This window comes from Lupinus angustifolius, chromosome LG08 (assembly GCF_001865875.1).
Source record: "Lupinus angustifolius cultivar Tanjil chromosome LG08, LupAngTanjil_v1.0, whole genome shotgun sequence".
In the NCBI taxonomy this organism is placed as follows: Eukaryota; Viridiplantae; Streptophyta; class Magnoliopsida; order Fabales; family Fabaceae; genus Lupinus; species Lupinus angustifolius.
In genome coordinates, this window is record NC_032016.1 from 17,078,195 (window position 1) to 17,089,848 (window position 11,654).

The following is an 11,654-nucleotide window of genomic DNA, read 5'->3' on the forward strand; positions in this document are numbered from 1 at the left end:
AGGCGAATCCGTTCACGGTCCGTAGGACCAACACCATTCGAAGGTGGGTGGCCCGCCCCGCCTAGAACAGTCATTTTTTACTGGGCTTAAACACATTCGCTCACTTACGCTGTCCCCCCTCAGCTCACCCTAGCCCCGGGCCTTTTGCTCTTATAACGTAAGCTCCAAGGCTTCACACCAAGTCTTCACTGACAGAATATGCATGCTTAAGTAGGGTCAGGCAGAACCGTTGTTGCCTGATGGGAACTCCCCCCATATTGCTATAAATGTCTTCATGTCGCACGACCTCTTAACATTACACCACTGAATCCCCAATCCTTTGCTTGCTGTGCAGTGACAGTACCAATATCCACTAATCGTTGTTTCCAGATACGGTTGCCGGTTGACATCTCTTCTAATTCGTCGATACGAGAAGCAAATTGTTGTGTGAAGGAATCAATATCTCGACATAAGCCAAGAGGCAGATCTTGTGCCACTCCACCTGGTCGTATGAAACTGGCATGCATCCTGGCTCCCGAGACTCTTTCATAGAATTCCAACAATTTCTCCCGCTCCTCAAAAGCCCACAGGGACGGAGTGGATGCTCCCACATCTATAGCATGAGTAGTTAAAGCAAGTGAATGATTTGAAATTCGAGTTATTTCACGGAATAACACTCGTATATATTGAGCTCGTAATGGTACCTCGCAATTCAAAAGTCTCTCTACGGCTGAAGAATGAGCGTGTTCTTGGGCCATCGTAGAAACATAGATAGGGTCGACGACGGAACGAAGAACTCACCCTAGATACAGCTTTTTCGTACACGTTCACTTGCATCACATACACAAGTGCTCTCTGAACCGTGCAATAAGGTCACCCATAACACGGCTCTCCCACTTGAGTTACCTTAGCCCCAGGCAGGCCATGCTATTCAATGATATTGGAAAAATGGCAGCGTAACGTAACAACTAGTATTGAAAGCTGGTCGCCTTTTGAGGGAGGGAAAGCCTTTCAATAGGAGCCCTACTTCCCTCTTTGCGACCTCATCACTTCAAAGCGCAAACCAATTTATTTCTGAGTAACCGGATCCGTGCGGAGCGCACCTTTGGTACTTTGCTTATAGCTTTTTTAGGTTATGCAATAGACGGGAGGCTTAGCTCTGGATCCCCCCTGCTTGCAGAAATTAATGGATCAGAAGGGGGGGCTGGCTTCTATTTCCGGGCCGGGGGGGAGGTGAAGGCCATAAGATAAGATTGCCCTCCCGGTAAGGAAGAGAGGAAAAAGGTGCTGTCATCTATCTCGACCAGTTTCCCAAGGTGTTGAAAATCCAGACCGGCTCAGAGAATCACTGGTGCTATTTAGCCCTTCGTTTCTCCATTCGAAGTACTACCTCTGCCTTCCCTTTTTGTAAAATACCCAGGCGCCCTACTTTCCAATCACTAAGAAAAAGAAAGACCAATCAAAGCCCTATCTAAGTAAAGCTTCGTCTGTTATTTTTCCGGCCCCAGGGGAGTTTACTCAACCCATTCCCCAGTCTTCCGCACTGCTCAAGTCAGTGTGCGACTCCGTATGAGGACCTCCTTCCCTTCTTCCCACTCCCCGTTCACACGGTTCTCAAAGAAGAGGAGGAAGGGTGGGCAGCAGGTACCACGAGCCCTCTGTCCCACACATCTATCCAGAAGCAAGTGTAGTTCACCGGTTCCACCGAATGCTCCTATCTCTCGGCAAAGATCGTGTGAGTGTGCAGTTATGCTTCGGATGCTTCGCCATAGAATAGATCGACCCAGTTCCCGTTCTTTTCCGGTGCACTCGCTTTATATCTCCGACACACAAGGAAGGACGCGGTGGGAAGGAAGCAGCCCTAGCCTCTGTCCGGCCGATCATTCCGCTGGCATCTTGCATTCACGCCTCCTTTTGACTGCCGCTCGGGGATGGAGTTATAGATACGTGAGTCTTAGAGGATCGTTGGCTCTACCTGTTATCTCCTTCTACGACATGCTGTTGTCGTCGCCATATTCCATATGTAACTTAGTCATCTCTGCCTCACTGCGGGTCAGCACCTCCGAAAGAAATGGAGGACTTCATTCAGTGACTCTGCGGTCGCCCTCTAAACGATCAGAATAAGGTAAAGCTTGAAGATAAGCTTTGTACTCTATTAATTTCTCAGTCCCTCTAGTCGGGTGGGCGCCGGCCGGTCTTTCGACCAGATCCCCCTAAAAACCGTACGTGCGGGTCTCCCCGCATGCGGCTCACGCCATTCGAGGTGGCCTAGCCCAACATTCATTCGCAAATCTTGTCGGGAAATTTAGACTGCTCGACCACGGAAGCTAATTCGGGTGTAGGCAGCACTGTTTGTCGTACCGTTGACTCTATCTATTCATTGAATTCACTTTCATTCATTTTTTATAGGCTCGCTCCCTATTTTTCCAAGAATTAATGCACTTCCCCTTGACTTCAGAGGGCCTTCTCTAATAGGGGAAAAGCCTTCCATTTCCGTCAAATGACCCGGCCCCCTAGCTCTTCCACCGTCCAGGCTCCCTTTCCTACCTATGCTATGCTCCCCCGGCACAGGCCTACCACGCTTCGCGCCTGCGGCGTTTTCGCCGGACGGTCTTTGCCAGTAGTGCCATCCTCCCCGCTGGCTGTATGGGCGGGTTGTCCCTCGCTGCTGCGTTCTATTAGGCTGTGGATTACAGGAACAAAGGTAGTTGAATGAGACAGCAGGTGGGTTACACGTTCCGCTGTGCCGAGATGTGAGGTGCAGGTGGTGATGATCACCCCGGGGTATGCGCTAATGAAAGCCCTTGACAGACACTCCAGGACCCGCAAACGCTCATGAAAACCCGGGTCGGTCCTCCATTCATCTGACCGGAGGTGTGGATAACGAGGCCACCTTCACAACCTTCTCCCTTATGTCCATATGAGGATTGGATTTATATGGATTTTGGTATTCTCCCGCTACACCTTCACAGCAAGGAAAAAATCTCATCTTCATATCTTAATGGGAACATTCGGTCATAGGCCATTTCCCCTTTCCATCCCATTGAGCATCTTGTTCTCCTTTTCACATGAGAGCCTATTATCTATGATCCCTGATCTTGCCGCTTGAAAAGGGCATTCTTTAAGGAATAGAGCCCAAATCCAGGTAATAAGATGCATCAAGCCAAGCCTCACAGCACAGGAGAGGTTTAGGAGTAGGAAGATGAGCTTTTTTATAGATGGTCAAAGCGCTCAAACCTGCTTACAGGACGAATTTATTTGAAAAGGAGATAGTACCAAGTCAAGATACGAAAAGATGTGCTGCACGACTCAGTTGACCACAAGGGGCATAGTCAGGAGGGTGTAAAGGACTGGAGATTGATCACATTATCCTTCTTCCATTAGCTCCTATTACAGGTTTTCCTTTGAGATACAGTCATGACGGGCCACTGCCTTAAATTGTTAGGGTATTTTTTCTATAATGCCCTTCTCACGATCTAGCGTCTGTTTTCATATAACCTTACTACTGTATGGCTTCCTAAATAAAGCACTGTGCGATCAATCATTGCATTTATCCATTCATAACCATCATATATGCTCTTTCAAGAAAAGGGATAGAATGACAGTCTATCAGTCTTACCAACATGCATACAAAAGGGAGCGTAGTTGCCTATCAGCTGGTTAAACAGATAAGATTTTTATTAATTATATAAGGAATAAGGATCCCATATCAATCGAATGAAGATGGATGGGTTTAGATAGGTTCGTTCTAACCTGCTCTTTTGGACCATGAAAGAAGCAGGATCCAGCACTGTTAAACGACTATAGTTTCTACTTGTTAACGATCAGGTAGCCGCCTAATAGAGTGAGTGACGGATACGGATCCATACTCCCGGCAGGATGTCGAAAGAGCTAGTTAAATGGTGGTTTTGGCCCCCTGCAGCAAAGCTAGGATCCCAAGGATAGGCATTGTTCGCCTTGTGCTTGGACCTGCAAGGAGGAAGAGATAGCATAGTCTTATAGGGGGCCTCACAATCAGTTGAGGGGAGGGAAAAATAAACCCACTACACCCCTTGAGTAGGACAAGAGATGACTCCTTACTCTATCCTTATGGGAATATCATTGCATGAAGGGACCTTGAGGGTTGGCTTACTCTACGTTCAAAAGAAGTCTTACATCAACCATAAATAGGGAGCAAAGTCAGATTGGTGTCATAGAAAGAGTTAGGCCCTTCGTATCCACCAAATTGGTCGTATACGGGGACCTTATAAATCCAAGGGTTATTTTTGGCCGTGCTAGAGCCAAGGAACTCAACGAAAACAAGCCAGTGATGATTGTGCTTGGAGCAACTACGATCGGTTTATTAATGTCCTCATAAACAATATCAATCACAAAGACGAAAGCCAATACTTCTTTTTTTCTGTACCAGCAGCCCGGTAACAAAAGAAAGGAGAGAGAGCGAGGCTCGCTTATGTGAGGGGATAAGGGAGAAGGTAGCCCAATAAGCATCAAAGTGAATAAAGAGCAAGAGATTGCCCGTACCCTAATACACTCATTTCTTCTACGTTTTCATACATTTTTGTGCCTGAGACTAGTATATCATAGTTGGTCTTTGACCGACGAACGTATAGAGTGGGAAAATGGACTAATTTAATTTAGTGGACTAATGAAGCGGTTGGCGCACGACAAGCTGGCCTATTCTTATCCGAGGTACTATACATATGGTATAGAAAGAAAGCAATATATGGTAATAAAACCAATTAAGTGTAAGGAGTCAATCAACCCGCCTTGTAGTTCGAGCGGCCCTTCTTGGTCCCAATATGAAGAAGCAGCTGGTTCGTCTGGTTAGGCTTTCAATTGCAACTCCATATATGAATCCATCAGTTCTGATTGCTAATGAAAGGGCTAAACGTACCAATAGCTAATGAAAGAACGCAACTTGAACCTTGACTTTGAATTACAATCAATAGAAAGAGAGATGCGATCAGCTATATCTTTTAAAGGATTTATGAGTAAAATCAGGCTTCCTTCAACATCTATAACTGAGAAAATAGAATAAACAATCAAGACCAGGCTAACCCCTCTACACTCAGGGTCAGGAACGGGAAAAGAAGAATAAGTAGGACTGGCTCGAGGTAAATTCTTTTTAGGATATATACAACTCCCTTCTTTAGCGCTTGTTCGTAATATAAGACTGACTTATCTTTCTACCTACACATCTAAGAGCTCATATACCTGCGCATCTCACTAGCGTATCTCCTCTCTATCCCGTAAGCATTTGGGGTCTTACTCTCTCTTCTCGGTCAGTATATTCCCCTAATCTCCCTAATCTCTCTGTCATTGGCATTGGCATTGGAATAGCCAACAATAATAGGTAATGAACTCCTTGGGATCGAAAGATAACTTTTGCTTGGGTCTCGAGGAATTGTTGAGAGAGACTTACTTTAGAGGTGTAAGCACTGCGAGTCTCAATCCAGTCAAATTCCTGTTCTATTACTGGCTCATAACTGAGCGAAAGGCATAATAGATTCTTGCTATTCTTAGCCTTGCAAATGAGGCGGTTGATAGACCCTTCTTGTCCTAGTGGTATGGTTAACATAAACTTCTTACTCTGAGTCTAGCTCTAGGACAAGCGGAGGTGGTTCTTTCTCCTCTGGGGTTAAGTCCAAGACTAATGTGTATCTTTCTGCTTTATTCACTTCCTGAACAGTTTCTGTGCCCATTCTGGATTGAATACCTGTATATCTTGGTAAGATTAGGGTCAACGGTTTGTGCCTGTCTATTCCATCCATCCCTTCGTGGAGTTAGGGCGTGTGATGTGTCCTTTCCGATGGAATGCCCTCTTCTACATGATTTCAACTATGCCGGAAAAGTTAAAAAGAAGAGTGTTCACTGGTAGCTAGTATTGAAAGAGAAGAAGCCGTTCCAACTGGTCCTATCATCCTAGGGTAGTAGTCAATCCGATGTAGCTAATCCGACCGGCATTAGTAGACGAGTACAAATTTATATAGTAGCCCTATACAATAAACGACAGTTCCATTATAAATTATATGTAAAAAGTAAGCGCTAGGTTACCAAGGCCTATTAGTTTACAAAGTCAACATCGGAGAGTCTTCTTAACTGCTGTACTAATGTCGTTCGCCTTGACTTTAGTCATGTAGAGCATTCTCTTTTGTACAATATCATGCCGCAATGCAACCACATCAAACCAGATCAACATAAAACATATTTTTTTTGTCACAAAATAATTTATACTGCAATGGTCGTAGTCCGCATCATAATGACCACAATCATAGTCAACACAATTGCAATCGCAATCACAATTTAAAACAAGTAGTATCTAATCTATTGAAGAGAAACAATGTTTGCGAAATCTGTAGATACTTAAAATGTGGATGTTGCACCTAACATTAAAGTCAATTTATTAGTTGTTTTTTTTAAAATGGAAGGAAATGAAAACTTCATCTCGAGTTTTTTTTCTTCTTTTTATTACCTCCAAAATATAAGTCGCGAGCAGAACCTAAGGGTTGCTTGCACCTTTTCATCAGCTCAGACACCAAAGGTTGCACCATTTAGTTCCATACATCTTGCACGTCTTGGAAGCCAATAAGTGTGACGTATTGGTTAATGATAAGTGTGACTTTGATTGTGATTATTTGATGGCTTAAGTTCTTCAAATATTCTGGGCAGGTGAGAAATTTTAATATCAATGAAACACAAAATGTTATGGAAGAGGCTAAAAAGTAACATTGCCCTTAAATTTAATATGATGAATTCGACAATGAATTTTACCAATTGTTAAGAAATTCTTACCAAGTTAGGTTTTGATGTTTTTAATTTCTTCAGGTACACCTTAGTTTTACTTTTTTCCGATGACAGAAAAATAAAAAAATTTAAATTATAAAAATCTCTTCAAAGTATGACATCTTAATTAAACATGGACCAAAAAAATCCCCATTTGACATTGTTAAAATGGACTATCTGTCAGTGTTTTGCCATCTATTATGCCCTAGTGTCATGATAAGAATTTATTGGAAGAGTTGGATCGTCTAATAAATTGCCCCAGTATCTTTGTCATAGACCTAATGAGAATCTTTCCAAACAGAGGATATGACTCACACTTCAAAAAACCTACCCCAGTTTGCATGGTTGAGGATGAGCAATAGTTAATTTTCACTCGAGGGTGTTCATTTCTTTTTCCTAATTTTTGCCCATAATACCTAACGTCGCTCTCACTTTCTTAGATTACCCTTGTGAGTTTTTAACCTAACACTCTTTTCTTTTTTGTTTTTTTGTTTTTGTGTGCTTTCACTATTTTGAACATCCTTAAGCGTGAGAGTCATAAGTGCATTAAAGCATGAGTCACCCTTGAAGTTTAAAAGCAAGGATACAAGATCTTGCATTTGCGTGGTTGAGGGATTTTGAACTGATCTATGATGAAAAACTCTAGCCTTGCCCCAGTTATAGGGTTCTTGGTACTTTCATTCGAGAAATGATATCAGCCCCCATAAATTGCCCCAATTTGGACTTACATCCTTCTCGATCTTCAATTGTCATGTGCATTCTCCGTGCACAATTCTTTAAAAAGAAATACAAAAAACAATGATCATGAAAATCTGGGTTTTGTTTTTAGGTATTGATTGTTGATATGGTGGTGGTGATGCTGAGAGATTAGGATTTAATCTCATGCATTAAAATGAGATGTTTTATCAAACTTTTTGAGATTTATTAGAGTTAGCATTTCTCTGCCCTAGTGTGTATACCTTAGGCAAATCAAATCCTCGATAAGGTCTTTTGGGCTTGTATCGTGGCCTGACTTAGAGTTACCAAGAAAAAGGATAAGGCTCGAAAATGTGTTTCCCAAACCCCTTTCTACGTTCTCCTTTCTCCATTGTCTTATTTCAATAGTTTTCTAGACATGACATTCAACTACTTTTATTTTGAATTTATGTGATGGAATGGGTGAAAGCCTAATATTTAGGCGATAATCTTCTCGAGAGGATTTTGAATTGTTCCTTTGCAGAGTCATTGATAGTGCACTTTATTTGCCTTGAATTTTGCTTGAGATTTTCATTTTTGAAATCACAACGGGCTTTTTGTATTTTTTTTATTTTCTTTTATTTTGCACTTTGACCGATGAACAATTTTATTTCAATTGATTAGGATTTTTTAACCCTCGGGGTTAGATATATATGATGGTGTAGGATGAGTTATATATTTCTTTGTAATTGAATGTCAAGGAAAACAATTGAAAAAACTATCATGCCCAAGGTAATTGATATTTTGTGGGTACTTTAGGAAATAAAAACTCCTTTCATAGAGCTTATGGCTCAAATGAGGTGACTAGGGATATCTTTATAGTGTTTGGGATTTTCAAAGATGTCTTGTGTCATCAGAAAAATCTGCCTAAGGATCTACACCATTTTGGGTCTTACACTTGCATCATCCTCCTTTTCATTTAAACTTTTGAAATAAACATCTCATATTAATGCATGAATTGATTTTGTTTTACTTGTTTTTTTTGGTGAATGGGTTTTGTGGTATGAATCATGGAATGAAATTTTTTATGATCAATGTATTAGTATGTAATCGTTAAAAAGATGTGCATTAGAAAATGAATTCTTATCAATGGAAAAAGACCTTTGGAGAGCGATAGTTACATTACATCATTTTGCTAGTACCAAGACGACAACCTGGAATGCTTTAAGCATTTCTCAAACTAAGACATTCCCTTGAAAGCGAATCGATCTAGAGTTAATCTGATATTGCACTTTGCTTTTTAATTTATCACAATACTCTGTGAAATGACTAATTGCCCTAGTATGATACTCACAACTAGCATTTGGGTTGAATCCTTGTGGGTATAGGGGTTCCACTTTCTTCGAGGGGATATGAGTCAATGATAATCTTTGAAGGAGTTGCGGTAATAACTCAGAATATGACATCGGGATATGAGCATACAAACTTTTCCTTTTTCGCTTTCGGGACTGCCCTTCTTTAACATTTGTAAAAGTATAACATGATGCTTGTGGAAAATAAGGCATTTGAGGTTGGCTGAGGGTCTCTATGAATGTGGTTTCCTCAACCATATCATCACTTGCATTATCACTTTGGATTATCTTGTTGGCTAAGTTTTTCTAAATTTTGTCGCTCCTAGAGTGATTCTCAATGCTCTTGCCTATAGTTATCAATTCTCTTAGACATATTCTTGAGTAGCATCCTATCAGGATCTTGATCAATATTATAGTTGTATTGTTTAAGGAAAGCATTACACAAATCCTTGAAACATTTGATATGAGAACATTCGAGACGCATGTACCAAGTGATGGCATCTCTAGTAAGGCTCTCCTAGAAGACATGATTAGCAGATTGTCATCCTCGATATAGGGAGTCATTTCCTAGCAACATGGTGAGGTGATCCCTATGACAAAAAATTCCTTGATATTTCTCAAATTCAGGCATCTTGAACTTTGGTGGTATTATCACATTCGGGACCAAATAAATGCTTGTAACATCCTTCAAACTATTGGGACTTGCTTCCTCAATAGCTTTAATTTTTTCTTCGATGGCGTTAAACTTCTCCCAATCTTGAGGATTTATAACATTGTATTGTGCAGAAGAATGATTGGGGTTATCATGGACAACATGGATTTCAATATGATAGGAAATTTTCAAATCTATTTTTGGAGATGATGTATCAATATGAACAGTTGATTTATCTTGTGCGGTCTCAGGAGCAAGATTCTTTCTTCCTTCTTAGATCGTTTCAGTCAAGTCCAATAATATCACCTTTAAAAATCAATTTTCAATTCATGAGTATCCTTGTCAGTGATTTATGCGTGTGGTACATGAATGATTGAGATGTATAAATGACATAAAGATGTAATTTTTGATTTATGAAATATGCATGCATGTTATTATTTCCCTTCATTTTGAATTCATATGAGAATGCATGAATTGATTTATTTTTTTCTTTCGATAGTTTGTGGTGGTGTATACAATGCATGATATGTTGGTGCATGAAATGCAACATTTGCATGACTTTTTATGAATGTATGCATATATTGATGAATGTGTGATGATATATCATTTTTTTGTATGAATGAATAAATGAATATTTGATTGATGAAATTTTATTTTTTGCTTTTTGATTTTGTATACGTATAAATGAATGCATGAATGATATCTTTTGACTTTTAACTCATTATATGAATAAATCAATGTTTGAATGATGTATTTTTATGAATGATGATTTTTTATTTTCTTAATGAAGGAATATGTATGAATGGTAATTTTTTTGAATGGTGAATGTATAATTGATGCTTTTTTATGAATGTTTGGATAATGTATATTTTGATGAATGTATGAATACTATGCATGAAATAGATGTAGTAATGTCAATGCTTTCGTATGCCCCTAGGGTGTGATATCCTATCATGGGAAATATAGCCTTAGTTATAATACAGTAAGATGTCATTGTGGACTTGACATCTACATATTGTTAAGCCAGCTCGGAGTTAAACAACATAACTTCAAGCTTATTAAGGTGCCATAAAACTTATCCCTAGGGCGATGAGCCCATCGAAGGGTAAAGGAAATGATCCCTAGGGCATCGAGCCTTACGAAGGGATTAAAAAAATATCCCTAGGATGTTGAACACATCGTAGAGAATGAAAATTGTCCCTAGGGCGTTGAGCCCATCGCAGGGTACGAAAAAATATCCCTAGCGAGTTGAGCCCATGGTAGTGTATGAAAATTATCCCTATGGCACTTAGCCCATCGTAGGGAATGAAAACTCTCCCTAGGGCGCTTAACCCATCAGAGAGAATGAAAATTATCTCTAGGGCGCTTAGCCAATGGTAAGGATAAACTTTATCCCTAGGGTGCTTAGCCCATCGAAGGGAATGCAAATTATTTAGCCGTACTAATGCTACAAGGATATCAAAGTGCAATGACATCCTTACGACACTCAGACATGAACATTTTTTAAGGGTCAAAAGTCCCAATTTTTGAATGATTAGAGATAAGATTTAGGATATGCTTCCCGTGTCCTAAAAATGGTATACTTACAACATTTTGGGTAGTCTAAATGCCTCAACTCTATGGTGGGATACTAGGTCTTGATTAAAGTGGACTCGATAAGAGCTTTAGACTTCTAGGTCACCAGATCGCATCCAATCCCGAAAGAAAGGAAACCAAATATCATGGGCTAGAAACGAGAAGGATCGAGCCCTCCAAGCCGCTAACTCATGATATTGAGAATGGTTTGTGTAGTCCATCACGCCAATACCAAATGCGACTCAAGGTCACTTACCGACAAAACAGATGTCCCCTCTATCTCAAATCCTAATCACCAATACCCTGGATTAGGGCATATGTGTAACTTAAGTGTATTGCGTTCGTGTAGGGGGAAGTTGCAAACCTTTTATTAAAAATAAATTCTCACCCCTGAAAAAAGTTGCAAGGGTAATTACAAGTATTTAAAGATAATAAATTAAAGTAGAAAAATAAAGTAGATAACAATTTATTATTCTAAATAAAATGTTTATTTAAGTCCATATAATTAACGGTTCTAGGCCTGAATCTCTTATAGGTTGTGCTCAGTAGAGTCGCTAGCTGTCGCGACCCAATTTTCAGTTGGAAGACCGACTCTGTGACTTAGGGAGAGACAAACTCGATTTCTACCTCTCCCAATT